This window comes from Arachis stenosperma, chromosome 4, assembly GCF_014773155.1.
Source record: "Arachis stenosperma cultivar V10309 chromosome 4, arast.V10309.gnm1.PFL2, whole genome shotgun sequence".
NCBI lineage: Eukaryota > Viridiplantae > Streptophyta > Magnoliopsida > Fabales > Fabaceae > Arachis > Arachis stenosperma.
This window is the reverse complement of record NC_080380.1, coordinates 126,836,906-126,851,849: the sequence shown is the minus strand read 5'-3', so window position 1 is coordinate 126,851,849 and position 14,944 is coordinate 126,836,906.

The following is a 14,944-nucleotide window of genomic DNA, read 5'->3' as shown; positions in this document are numbered from 1 at the left end:
AATTATTATTAAAAATGACTGTATAAGTTACTGAGGGTGATGATAGAAATACGGCGTATATCGTGAGCCAAAGGGCTCTATTTGATAGTGATTATTGGCTGGTTATGGGTTATGCCATGAGCTGGATGGCTGCGATAAGAATTGAGTTATGGATAAGTATGTATATGTGCATGATTAATGATCAAATGTGGAATGTGACGTGTGACCCCGGGTAGTAGGCAGTAGCGTTGTCCACTTGCTCCGGATATGAGATAGGGAAGTAGGATTATGATAATGAGTTTAATTATAGAATTTTGAATAAATGTGTATCTGTGATACCTGGGTAGTAGCAAGGGTCGTGGTTCGTCCCGCTTGCTCCGGGTCATTGTCTGAGAATGGATAATAATGAAGAGTGATTATGAATAAATGTGTGTTTGTGATACCTGGGTAGTAGTAAGTGTCGTGGTTCGTCCCACTTGCTCCAGGTTAATGTTTGAGATTTGATAACAATGATTATTGATCGAGGAGGCTTTAACATGTGGCGAGTATGCCAGAGATGCATATATGATTAATGAATGAATGTGGTAAATGAATAATGATGGAAAATATTTAATGTAAGTATGCTTGTGTTTTCTTTCTGGTTGTAAGGGTGACCGGACACCGATACCCTCTAATGGTGACAGGGTGCATATACCCTCTAATGGCGACAGGGTGCATATACCCTCTAATGGCGACAGGGCGCAGATACCCTCTAATGGTGATAGGGCGCATATACCCTCTAATGGCAACAGGGCGCATATACCCTCTAATGGTGATAGGGCACATATTCCTTGTAATATCAATTAACGCGCAACAGAGAGACTGTGCCCGGGTTAGCTACCAGATACGTCGGGTTGGCTTGATAACCGACATATGATATCATCAGGCATGGGACAGGCAATCATCATTTGCATATGTTTGAATTATTTGGATTTGCCTATTTGTTTTAGATTGCTATATCATATATGCTATGTTACCTGATTATGTGTTACTTGTTCTACTTATACTTTAATTGTGTATTACTTATCTGTATTGCTTGTGTCTGTACAACTGAGAGGTCCCTCATGTTGGTATCGGGGGACGCTGAGGGCTATGCTTGATGAGATGAGTTGATGATGTAATTGAATAATGATGATGATTTTTGAATGAGGTAACTTGAGCTCCCTGGGTAGACGCAGTGAAGTGATTTCACTTGCTCCAGGTGAGGATATGATGCATTGATATAGAATTGCTGAGGCAAAAATAACTGGTGATGGTTTTGTTTATGATTCTAATTCTGATTTGTTGGAGAGTTAGAAAGTTGGAGGGCATGAAAGATATGAACTAGATTTAGCATTCCCTTATGACAGTTGCCTATTTATGGTTTAGCAAGAACATTGGGTAAATATTTGGTGAAAGAAAGTTTAGGATGCTTAGTGAGTTTTTTTTTATTGTAGTGCATTGTATTCATTTGGCACTTTTACTGTACTGGGAACCCATCGGTCGGGGGTTCTCATTCCGTATATATCTCTTGTTTTTTAGATACAGGTCTAGGTGCTCAGCAGTGAGCTGTAGTTCGTCTGAGAGACGGTGAAGATCTTTATATTCTCTACTTTATATTTTGCTTAGAACCTCTCTACCTTTATTTTGAAAAGCTTTACTATGTATTAAATTCTTTTGAACTTGCCTATAGAGGCTCTTATGTTTCTTTTGGGAGAGATTATGATATTATGTTGTCAACTACTTTCATACTGTACCCTAGCCGATCTAAACTTCGCGAGTCGCGACTAGTGGCTATTTACTTATGTTATATATATCCATCTGTTATCTATCTCTTAATTTCTTTTATGCCTTTATCCATATATCGCTTTCGACTTCACGCTTTATCTTTTAGTTGTTGAAACGTGAGTGATACGTCTTCGTGATTTTATTTTACTCCATTTTCAGGCTTCTCGATTAATACTCCTTTCGAAATTACCTATATTTATATATTAAAAATCCACCTGAGAGTCATACCACCGTAATATCATTGACTTATGACTCGAGCATAAGGATTTGAATATTAGGGTGTTACATTATGGTATCAGAGCAGTTCATCCTCGTGAGCCTGAGGGATAGAACTGCTTATGCTTAAATGCATACTTTGAGTCTGTGCATGTGCTAGTTAGGGTATCTAACCGATACATCTAGCATGAAGTCCATGAGTGTACCTTTGGTAATTTGAAGTGCTTAACTTGAGATATTGAGACTGATCAACTTGATATCGATTGTTTGGTGTGTATAGGAATCTGATGGCGCCTTGTGGACCCGGTCGAGGCCGTGAGAGAGATTGTACTAGTACTCAGGAATCGGAAATCAACCCGATAACCCGGTAAACCTTATGGCGACGTTAGAGAATATGGCTGATGCTATGCATGCCACCGCGGAGGCTTTTGGACAACAGATAAACAATAATAGAAATGGCAGAAGTGGAGCTCAGGGCCCGATGACACTAGCAACCTTCTTAAAGGTTAATCCACCTAAGTTCAAGAGAACCACCAATCCGCTGAAGCTGACACCTGGTTTTAGGCTATGGAGCGAGCACTGCAAGCGTAGTTGGTGCCTGAAGAACAGTGTGTTGAATTTGCTACCTATCTTCTCACTAGGAAAGCATCGCATTGGTGGCAAGGAGCCTGATGTCTCCTACAACCGGGGGATGATCCTATCACCTGGGATGCCTTCCAGGTAGAATTTTATAAGAAGTACTTTCCGAATTGTGCTAGGACAGCCATGGAACTTGAGTTACTACAGCTGAAGCAGGGTACTATGTCCATATCTGAGTATACGGATAAATTTGAGGAGTAATTTAGGTTTTCTCGCATGTTTCAGGGAGCTCCGGGAGACTTCGAGGAATGGAAGTGTATTAAGTATGAGGGAAGACTTCGAAGTGACATTCTGAGCTCCGTTGGACCGATGGAAATTAGGGTCTTCTCTGAACTTGTGAACAAGAGCCGTATTACTGAAGAATGTGTGAAGAAGGCTGTTGAGGCGGAGAATGACCATTAGGAATCCCACCCCAGGGAGCACAACCAAGGATATGCAACAAGGGGTCAAGAGTTTAAGAGAAGAGGATACCCACAACATTTTCCCCAAGGACGGAATAACCTTGCGACGAATGAGAATTCCCAAGGAAATGGTAAGAAAAAACAGATAGTGACTGCTTCAGATGTTTTGAGCTATCAGAGATGTGGAGGTCATCACCCAAACAGGCCGTGTCGTTATGGTTCAGGTTTGTGTTACAATTGTGGAAAGCCATGACATTTGGTCAGAGATTGCCCACACCGGAAGGATCGGGGTACTGCCAGGTCCGATTCTCATACCTGAGGTAATAAAAAAACTGATAACTTAATTCTTTACCACTTTAGGCAATACTGAAGACTGGTATTCACTCATAACACATGGTCGAATGAAAATTATGATGTGTTCTAGACGACCTTAAGTTATCTTAATAGAAGGTTTGGCGAGCATAAATGATTAGGTAGGCCTTTAATAAAAAGCAATCAGAGTGACGCAGAGGAAGCAGTAACACAAAATAGTTACGTATAGGAGGTGTAAAGTCGACCAGAACGTCTTAATCTTGAAATGCCCAAAGGGTCTAGTGAGTTAATGCGAGTAATGATTCTCAGGTACTTGAATTGATTGTGGCTATGAACTTTGATGTCTCTGAAATAGATGAGGAAATGATCAGTGATGCGTAATTAGATTTAGATGATGAGTAACTGCAAGTCACCGTGTTTGAGAGATGAGTACTATGATATTTGGTCATGGTGACCTTGGATTTAGATTGAGATTTATAATGAGTGGTTTTGAAAAACGAATTTCAAAACCATTCAATTGAAATGCTGACGTTGTACTGAGATTGGTTTGAGGGAACCTGTGACGGGTGGCAAACTCCAGTTTTAGGGGAGGTACTATCGAAATTTTTCCAAGAATTTGAAAGAATGTTGGTTATGGTTTTGAAAATGATTTTTGATTTGAGTAACTTTAACAAAATAGATGTGTTTCGAATGCTTTTATAGATTATTAAAGAAAATTGAATTCTTATGGTTTGGTTAACTTGTTATTTCAAAATCATTTGACTTTTAAAAATGAAGAGAGTTTTGATTAAATAGTCAAAGACTTTAAAACAATAATTTATATAGCAATTCGAGGGCTTGGGAATAAGAAAGTAAGTCTGGAGGTTATGCTTGGAGTTGAGCCGTGATTAGTGGTAATTGGCTTGAAAGAGAGAGAGGATAGTTATGGAGTATGATTAAAGTGTGGTGATGATCTTTAGTTGATTATAGTGATGTGGGATGATGACTATGATTAACGATGATGGTGATATTATTGACGACATGATTTGAGATTTAATAGGATGTGAGTTGATGAGATGATAAAGTAAGGAACGAGGCTGTTGGTCGGCGTGAAACGAATGACCGGGTTCTTCGGAGATAGAGAAATCAGAGCGCGGCAACAAAAGCACAGAGGGTAAAAAGATCTTGGACCTACTATGTGTTGGATATAAAGGCAGACTACGCTCATGTACTCGTGGTGGCAGATGAAATTTTCGAGGGTGAAAATTTCTATTAGTTGGGTAGAATGTAAAACTCGGTCTAACCGTAATTCATTAAATAATAAATTAAATAGGAGCGAATTGGTTCGAAAATTTAGCAATTAAAATTTAATAATTTAAATATGATATTTGGATTCAGTGAATTTTTTTGAGTCAGAAAACATAGTTTTTTGCGTAAAAATGTGCATTGGAATTTTGACCGACAGTACCGGCTGAGATCTGTCTAGTACTGCAGCTGAGAAAATTGATTATAAGTAAATGAATTTAAGAAATTAGGAATTTTAATTAGGGAAGGTAGAAATATTTAAAGTGCGATTTAGAGTGCTAATCTTAAAGGTTTTGGCCCAAAATTGGGCCAACGGACAAAAATAAGTGAACCGAGCCTAAGTGGGCCCAAGACCCAACATATATAAACATGAGTTATGAGAATTTCAGCTCATTTACCCTAAAAATGAGAAAAGGGGCGCTGAAATGGTGAAGAGGGGAGGAAGGGAGAAAATCCTATCTCCTTGAAACTTCAAATCACCATAACTTGAGCTACAGAGCTCCGACTGATGAGCCGTTTGCAGCTACGTGTCGCACTTCTCATTCTCTACAACTCTATCTGAGTTTTGTGGTGAGTATTTCACTCATCTCTACCCAGTTTTTGACTTTCCCCACTACTATGCATTTTTTTGGTAGTTAGTGTTAAAATCTTGTGATTTTGGTTGTTTAGGGATACTTTAACATGGATTCTAAGTGAGTTCTATCCCTATTTCATATGGGCTGAGATAAGAAGTGCTCAAACCCTTGTGATTTATCAATTTCATAATCCCTAGGTTAATGTATATATGTGAAATTGGTTATATTGGTGTATTTGGTGATTTTGGTGCACAATTGGGAGATTGGTGTTGCTTGAGAAGTTTTGGTGAGGCTTGGAGCTAAGGTTGGTGGAGACTTCCAAAGAAGAGGCTCAATTTGTTTGGCTACAAGAGGTACGGTTTAAGTTTCATTTAAGTACCGTGTGGTGTGATGAGAATTCCTAGGCTAGATGCCCCTAGGATTAAGTTTGGATTGTGTAAATGGTTGGTGGTAATATGCATAGTTGATATATATGTAAATTAATGATTGGGTTGAGAATTGTGTGAATTGTATGTTTGGTGTGTTTAGAATTTGAAGAATTGGATAATGAGTATTGGTTTGTAGAATATGCAATTAATTGTGAATTTGGGCCAGAGGCTGTGAATTTTGGGCCGGAGGCCGGAAGGAGATAAGAAAGATAAGTTGATGTATGTATTATGTGATGATATAAGTAATTAGATGGATTTTAGATATTGAATGTATGAACAATTGGATTGGTTATCGAATGATAAGGTTTAAGGAGTTGAATGTGGAATTTGGTATTTTGGGTGAAATTGTATAGATGAGGTAGGTTTGGTTTTGGTTGAGTGTAATTATGTGAATGTGATTGGGTTGAGGTCATTTGGATGAGTGAAAATGAATTTGGTTTGTGAACATTGAAAAAATTGGTGATTTTTAGTTTCGGATAAAAACTGATTTTTGACCAACTTTGGTAGTTCATAAATCGGTCCACGGAGTTTGGAATTCTTCAAAATTGAATTTTTATAAAAGTTTATTCAATGATCTTTCCAACGGTTTAAAAATGGATGAAAAAGGAATTTTGTGGAAGAAGTTATGTGTGTCTGAAGATTGGGGTTTGAAACTGTGAATTCTGCAGCTTTTAACTTAGTAAAATTTTTTGCAGAACGCACCCCCACGCGTAAGCGTGACCGACGCGTACGCGTCATTTTCATTACCCATGCGTGCGCGTGGCCGACACGTATGCGTCGATGTACTGCATCAGTTGCCCAGCCAAATTCCCGAGAGTTGTGCGAGAATTGCGCTGGCTTTGTGCGTAGGGCACAAAACGCACCCACGCGTACCCGTGGCCGATGCGCGGGCGTCACTTGATTTTTCTCGCATCCACGCGCACGCGTGGGTGACGCATACGCATCGTTGTGACTTGTGGCTCTCCATGCGTGCACGTGGGCGACGCGCATGCTTCACCCTGTTTTCACCCCAAGGTTAATTTTTGAGTTTTCAAAGCCGAATTTCAGAGTTTTAAGCTTCCATTCTCACCCTTTAAGTCCTAAATCTTTATAGTATGCCTAGTAATGAAATGAAGCTAGGACACGTGATAACTTGTGGATGAAGCAAGTGAGATTAATGATGAATTATGATTAATAATGAATGTATGAGTTGCTGAGGAAGATGATAGAAATACGGCGAATGCCGTGAGCCAAAGGGCTGTATTTGATAGTGATTATTGGATGGTTATGGGTTATGCCGTGAGGTGTATGGCTGCGATAAGAATTGAGTTATGGCTAAATATGTATATGTGCATGATTAATGATCAAATGTGGAATGTGACGTGTTACCCCGGGTTGTAGACAATGGCGTTGTCCACTTGCTCCGGGTATGAGATAGGGAAGGAGGATTATGATAATGAGTTTAATTATGAAATTTTGAATAAATGTGTATCTGTGATACCTGGGTAGTAGCAAGGGTTGCGGTTCGTCCCGCTTGCTCCATGTCATTGTCTGAGAATGGATAATAATGAAGAGTGATTATGAATAAATATGTATTTATGATACCTGGGTAGTAGTAAGGGTCGTGGTTCATCCCACTTGCTCCAGGTTAATGTTTGAAATTTGATAACAATAATGATTGATCGAGGAGACTTTAACATGTGCCGAGTATGCCGGAGATGCATATATGATTAATAAATGAATGTGGTAAATGAATAATGATAGAAAATGTTTAATGTAAGTATTCTTGTGTTTTCTCTCTGGTTGTAACAGTGGCCGGGCACCAATACCCTCTAATGGCAACAGGGCGCATATACCCTCGAATGGTGGCAGGGCATATATTCCCTCTAATGATATTAACGCGCAACAGAGAGACTGTGCCCGGGTTAGCTACCGGACACGTCGGGTTGGCTTGATAACCGACAAATGATATCATCAGCCATAGGGCAGGCATTCATCATTTGAATATGTTTGAATTATTTGGGTTTGTCTATTTGTTTTGGATTGCTATATCATATATGCTATGTTACCTGATTATGTGTTAGTTGTTCAACTTGTACTTTAATTGTGTATTACTTGTCTGTATTGCTTGTCTGTACAACTGAGATGTCACTTATGTTGGTGTCAGTGGACATTGAGGGTTGTGCTTGATGAGATGAGTTGATGATGTAATTGAATAATGATGATGATTTTTGAATGAGGTAACTTGAGCTCCCTGGGTAGACGCAATGAAGTGATTTCACTTGCTCCAGGTGAGGATATGATGTATTGATATAAAATTGTTGAGGCAAAAATAACTAGTGATGGTTTTGTTTATGATTCTAATTCTGATTTGTTGGAGAGTTAGAAAGTTGGAGGGCATGAAAGATATGAACTAGATTTAGCATTCGCTTATGACAGTTGCCTGTTTATGGATTAGCAAGAACATAGGTTGAATGTTTATTTGGTGAAAGGATGTTTAGGATGCTTAGTGAGATTTTATTGCAGTGCATTATATTTGTTTGGCACTTTTACCATACTGGGAATCCATGGGTCGGGAGTTCTCATTCCGTATATATCTCTTATTTTTTAGATACAGGTCCAGGTGCTCAGCAGTGAGCTGTGGTTCATCTGAGAGACGGCGAAGATCTTTATATTCTCTACTTTATATTTTGCTTAGAACCTCTCCACCTTTATTTTGAAAAGCTTTACTATGTATTGAATTCTTTTGAACTTGCCTATAGAGGCTCTTATGTTTCTTTTGGGAGAAATTATGATATTTTATTGTCAACTACTTTCATACTGTACCCTAGCCGACCTAAACTTCGCGGGTCGCGACTAGTGGCTATTTACTTATGTTATATATATCCATCTGTTATCTATCTCTTAATCTCCTTTATGCCTTTATCCGTATATCGCTTTTGACTTCACACTTTATCTTTTAGTTGTCGAAACGTGAGTGATACGTCTTCGCGATTTTATTTTACTCCATTTTCAGGTTTCTCGATTAATACTCCTTTCGAAATTACCTATATTTATATATTAAAAATCCACCTGAGAGTCATACCACCGTAATATCTTTGACTTATGACTCGAGTATAAGGATTTGGATATTAGAGTGTTACAATGTGCATCCACCTCTACCCGCTTTACTGCCTTCAATAAATTTTATTTATTATTAATCACAAAATATATAAAAATATTATGTAAAACATATTTTTTGTTTTTAATAATTTTAAAATTTTTAAAATTTTCACTAACATTTAGTTTAATTTAATTTTATCTATAATGTTAATCTTTTAAATGTTAATCATTATTCAACTTTATTTTTCTAATTTTACTTTTATTATCATCGTTATCTCCTCCACTATCACCACTACCATTACCATCGGTGTCATTATCACCACCCCAACCCCACCGTTACACCGCCTTCTTCTGTTTCAAACGTACACTGCTCCAAATTTCAACTTCATTCACATGCACTTCATTGAGAATTCCTTTTTCTTCATATCACAAATTTGAAACTTGCGACCTCAGTTCACGCAATAAGGCTAAACATCCTTGAAGAAAGACAAAAGAGAATTGTGGTTAATTCCTTGACATCATCACCGATAAGAAATCCTCAAAAAACTCACAAAGCTCTAAACATTTTTCACAGTTCATCGTTTAGAACATGAAGAAAGGGAAGGAGGTTCATTATCATAAAATCCGATAGTCGTTTATGCTGATGTAATATTGTATTGAATAAAATTGGATAGATAAAAAAAATTAAAATCAAACAACATAGATTTTAAACATATTTTAGATATTTTTAAAATTTAAAATTATTAATTTTTTAATTTAAAAAACTTAAATCATTATTATCTTTTTCAAATCGAAGTATTTAATTAGTTATATGAGTACATAATATTGTACTTAAATAATTGCAATAACATACATATTTCGATACATTAACATTAAATTCATTATGTCTATATGACCATATCTCGAATATTCGGTATCCATTTTTTTTTAATTTATCATATCCTAGAATTTAGATACTTGTGTTTTTAATGATTTTGTTACCTGTATATTTGGAATGTGTAATGTGTATTAAAATAGTAAATTGTCTCCATATTATAGTTTTGATAAATATTATGTTTATTTAATTTGAATAATTAAAAAAAAACAAATATATGAGAAAAGAAAGTTTTTTAACATTTCATAATAAAAGAGAAAAATGTCAAATTTTTTTTCCAAAAGTTATGATATTTGTCAATAAATACACAAGTAGCAAAATTTAAGGATCTAAAATAAAATAAAAGTAACTTCTTGTTTTAGAAAAATTTAACCATTAAAACAAAATCGCTTGGAACAGTAGTGTCTGATTCACAGAAAATACAACAATCACCTATTCAATGAAATATAAATTAAATCATTCCATTCTTTTTTTTTTTTCAAGAAGAAAAAGAAAGATTATCATGAAATAAGACAAAGTATCTTAACTCACCTATCCACAAATTAGTAAACACACCATGTTCTTTGTTTTTTCTCTAATAAAAAATCCAAAATAAATTCTTACTCTTTAACATTTTTCTAAAATAAAGAAAATACACCGTCCTGGTCTATCTTTTATTTAGATTCATTTCCCCATTTTGATTTGATCAATAAATGCTGGGCATACTTTTCCCCTGAATTTCAGCTCCATTATTGTATACGACTATACGTGATTGATATAGTGTTTTTTTTCTTTTTTAAAGTATGGGTAGACAATGAAAATACTAAATAATGTGAATAATGAATATATTAGATGTTTATTTTATTAGGTGTTCGGATCATTATTCTAATATTAAGATTTAGGTAGGTAATTTTGAGGTGTAGTATATTTTAATTTGATTGGTAGTTGTTCATATTGTTTAAGAAAGTTATTGGTTACCTAACATAACCTTTTTTTTACCAAAAATAGAGAAATTCGAATCCACAGCTTTTTAATTGAATATGAAGAGATTATGCCATTTGAATTACAACTTGTTGATTGATATACATGTTACTTACTCACTTCTGATAAATTTGAATAATGTTTTATGAATTTTTATGTATATTTTTTTATATATTATAATTTAAATATTAAAAGTGATTGACAAAAAATAAAAAATAATTTACATTATAAAAAATATATTTTACATTATAAAAAATATTATATATATTGTGAATATTATTTTTCGATCGCTTTTCCAATTTTCATTTAGTTGAAGTTCGAAGGTTTCCTAAGAAACAGACAAAAGATATTAAAAGGGATAAGAGCAATTTAGGCAAGAAAAAAAGCACGGTAAGAGCTGTTGCACGTTAAAGAAAAACAAGTCAACGATTGTTCTGTAGCGCATGCATAGTGCTAATACAGTTATACTGTTTTAGGAACCCAAATATATATATATATATATATATATATATATTGAAAGAAAAAGTTCAACACAATAAGGAAGTAAAAGAAACCAGTAAAAGAACCACCATAAAATTATAAAGTAAAAGCTACCCAACTCAAAAAACACTAAAATTTATCTCATTATCATTTCTGGCATTGCCATTAACAACAAAAAGACCCACACCTAACCACTTTTTATAGTTCATGAAGGACATATGGATAATCTCATCAACCCCTCTTTCTTTATTCTAAAAAAATCTTCTATTTCCTTTTAACCAGATGTTCTAAATAATCACACAGAAACACATCATCCACCTCTTGCGCTCCTCCTTACTAGCTGATATCTCAGTCCAACTTATAAAATGCTCCTCCGTCGTCTCCGGACATGACCATTGTCTTCCAACAAATGATAACCAAGCACACCAAATCTACCAAAAAAAAATCACAACCAAGGAACAAGTGGTGACTATATTCAATACTTTCGTTACATAAGACACATTCAACATCTTCATGGCGGGGCAGGGTGCCGCCATAGACGGCGAGCCTGACCAAGAAGCAGATGGGTGTTGTTTACTGCCTCGAAAACTTGCTGCCGATTCGCAAGAAAGCTTGATTAAATATGGAGATGACATGCTTGGGGACGGTTTAAACTCAAAGGATATGGGGGTTGATAGAGGCAGTGTCGGGGCTGGGTGTGCTGAGGACATCAGTGTTGGTAATCCGGAAAATAGTAACGGAAAGAACATAGAACGTGAGGAACAGATGCTGGAGAATAGGAGGACGTGGGAGCTAGCTGTTGAATCAGGAGCTGTGCAGTATAACGATGAAGATGACATCATGGCAATTCTTCAAGAACAGAATGAGGTATTAGCTCAGAAGAGGAGATTAGCGAAGCAAAAAGAGAAGGTGCGACGTTGCAGACCCAAAAATCTCAAAAAGGTGTGTAAATCAAATTTAAAATGATTTTTAGCTATTGGAATATTAGGGGGTTAAGGGGTGTTGGAAAATTGAGTATGGTGAAAGAACTAAAAAAGAAGGAAAAAGTGAACATGCTAGGGTTGGTTGAAACTAAGATGCAAGTTGTGACTAAGTTTGATGTAGTACGTATTTGGGAGAGTGATGTTGTGGGGTGGGAGTTCGTAGGGTCAAAAGGCACATCTGTGAGCCGTTGTTAATGTGGGATGACATGCAATTTAAGATGAATAATTGTTACAAAGGGAAAAGATGGTTAAGTATTGAAGGAGTGCTTTTAATAAATGAGTTCAATTGTGCATTCTGTTTAGTATATGGTGCTCATACTAGGATGGAGAAACTGGCTGCGTGGGAGGAACTGAGTTTTGTAACTGGGTTATGTTAAGATCTGATATGCTATATGGGAGACTTTATTGAGGTCATACAGATTGAAGAGAGGAAAGGTCAAGACAGGTTAACAGTGTCGGCAGCAGAGTTCAAGTGTGGTGTGATTGGCTATCTAATTTTGGGAGGCTGTGATCTATTCCGGGTTCACTGAAAGAACATTTTGAGAGTTAAACAGGTGTTGCTAATAGAAAAGAGGAGTGTAACAAGTGGCTCATATATTTCTTTGGAGTTATTTGGAATGTGTGGCTAGAAAGAAATGGGCAGATCTTTAATAACAAGGAATCCAGAGTAAAAGAGGTGTTTCACAGATCCTTGATCAGTTACAGAGAATAGAGTAACTTGGATCCCTTTTGTTGTTGATGGCAAAGCCAGAGATAACACTAGGGATTGTTCTTAGGCTTTTTCTTTATTTTTGATGGATGTGTCTCTGTTTGAGACTCTGTCACTCCACTTTATTGTGTTGAGCTCTTTTGTTCAAAAAAAAAACATCTTCATGGTTAATAACTCCTAACCGACTCAGCCTCTCCTTCGTATTGACCCTACCAATCAATACAAACCAGACAAACAGTTCAACTCTTGGTGGAACTAGACCTTTCCAAATTGTCCTAGTAAAGTTGTAACATGTTATATCCTCCGGAAGTATGTCCACCTGCAGTACCTGCACAAAAGAGTTAGTAGAAAAGACTTCTTGTTTATCAAATTTCCATACAACTCTATCCTCTCTATCATAAGCCAGTTTGACCAGTCTTAATGAATCATGCAACTGGTTCACTAGATCTAACTCCCATTGGAATAGCTCTCGCCTCCATTGGAAGTTTCATATCCACTCAACCCCATCCCAAAACCCACAATTCCCTATAATAGATCATCTTTGGTTTAAAACTGAGAAAAGTCTCGGAAACTGATCTTTAAGAGCACCACCACGCAGCCAAAGATCTTTCCAGAACCGAGTCCCTCTCCCGTCACCCACCTCCATAGCCAACCCAGTAATCATCTTCTGTCTTACCTGCTGATCCTTAAACTGTATATGGCAGATATTCTTCCAGGGCCCCCCTCCCGGATAGGTAAAACCTGAGAGGACAACAACATATTTGGGTTCAGGTTATTACACGAGCAAACCACCTTTTTCCACAGTGGACAATTCTCCTTTGAGAAGCGCCACCACCACTTAAATAGAAGGGCTGTGTTCCGCAGCATGGCATCCCCAACACCCAACCCACCAAAAATTTTGGGCATTTGCACCACCTCCCACCCAACCAGAGCCATACCATTCCTACCATCCTCCTTACCATAGTTATCAGAACCGAACCGGTAATCAATCCGATGAGACCATTGGGTCACCGGGTCACTAGTTCAACCGTTGGATCACAGGTTAAACCGGTTGACTCGGTTATAATTAAATAATTAAATAAAATTTAATTTTTTTATAATAAATTTTTTTATGCAAAATTAAATTATTTTAATATATCAATAATTTATTAATTAATTATATTAATCAAATATATGTTGAAAAAGAGTTAATATTAATAAATATTATATAATTATCAATAACAAAAATATGGTATGATTAATAAAAATATTTTTGTTTATCTTTTTAATTTAAAGAATATTTAACAACATTTAATATTTTTAATAATTATGTAAAATTAAAAAATAATTAATTTAAGTGAGTAAATATAAAATAAAAAATTAATTAAATTAAATATAAAATTAATCATTAGAATAAAAAGACAAAAGTGTAAGGAGATTTTAAATTTTACATGAGTAAAAGAGTTAATAAGATAAAGTTATTAATTAGGATATGTCTAATAAATTATAATATATTTAGAAAAAGGCATCAAATACATTAGAGAAGCATGGTAGCCTGGTGGTTACAAACCCTTTTATTTTCCAAGGAGTGCCAGGTTCGAACCCAGTAGGTGACGCAGCGTCAAATTTTTTAAAATCCACATGCTGACGTCATCTTGCGGTCTGACCGGTCCGGTTTTGACATGCGGTTCAGTTCGGTTTCCACCTGGTCTTCCGAGTTTGACCGGTTGTATTCACCGGTTTTCCGGTCGAACCAACCGGTCCGGTTCGGGTTTGATAACTATGCTCCTTACTCCATAGAAATCTTCTCTGTAAGAAAATAAGTTTATCTGCAATAGCCTTTGGCATCTTATATAGGCTCAAATAATATACCAGGAGGCTATTTAACACAGATTTATTGAGTATCAACATACCAGCTTTATTGAGAACCTTGGCTTTCCATAGACTAAGTTTTTCCTCCACTTTGTCAATTATTGGCTTCCAAGTCTTCACCAATCTTGGATTAGCTCCTAATAAGATCCCTAAGTATTTTACTGGAAGGGAGGCTTCTTTACAACCTAGCACGCGGCACATACACAGAACCCACTGATCATCACAGTTAATAGGAATCAGGCTTGATTCATCAAAGTTAATACTTAACCCCGACATCAACTCAAAATAACGAAAAATCCTCCTGTAATTCTTAACGATCTCTTCCTCTAGAGGGCGGAATAGAATAGTGTTATCCGCAAACTGAAG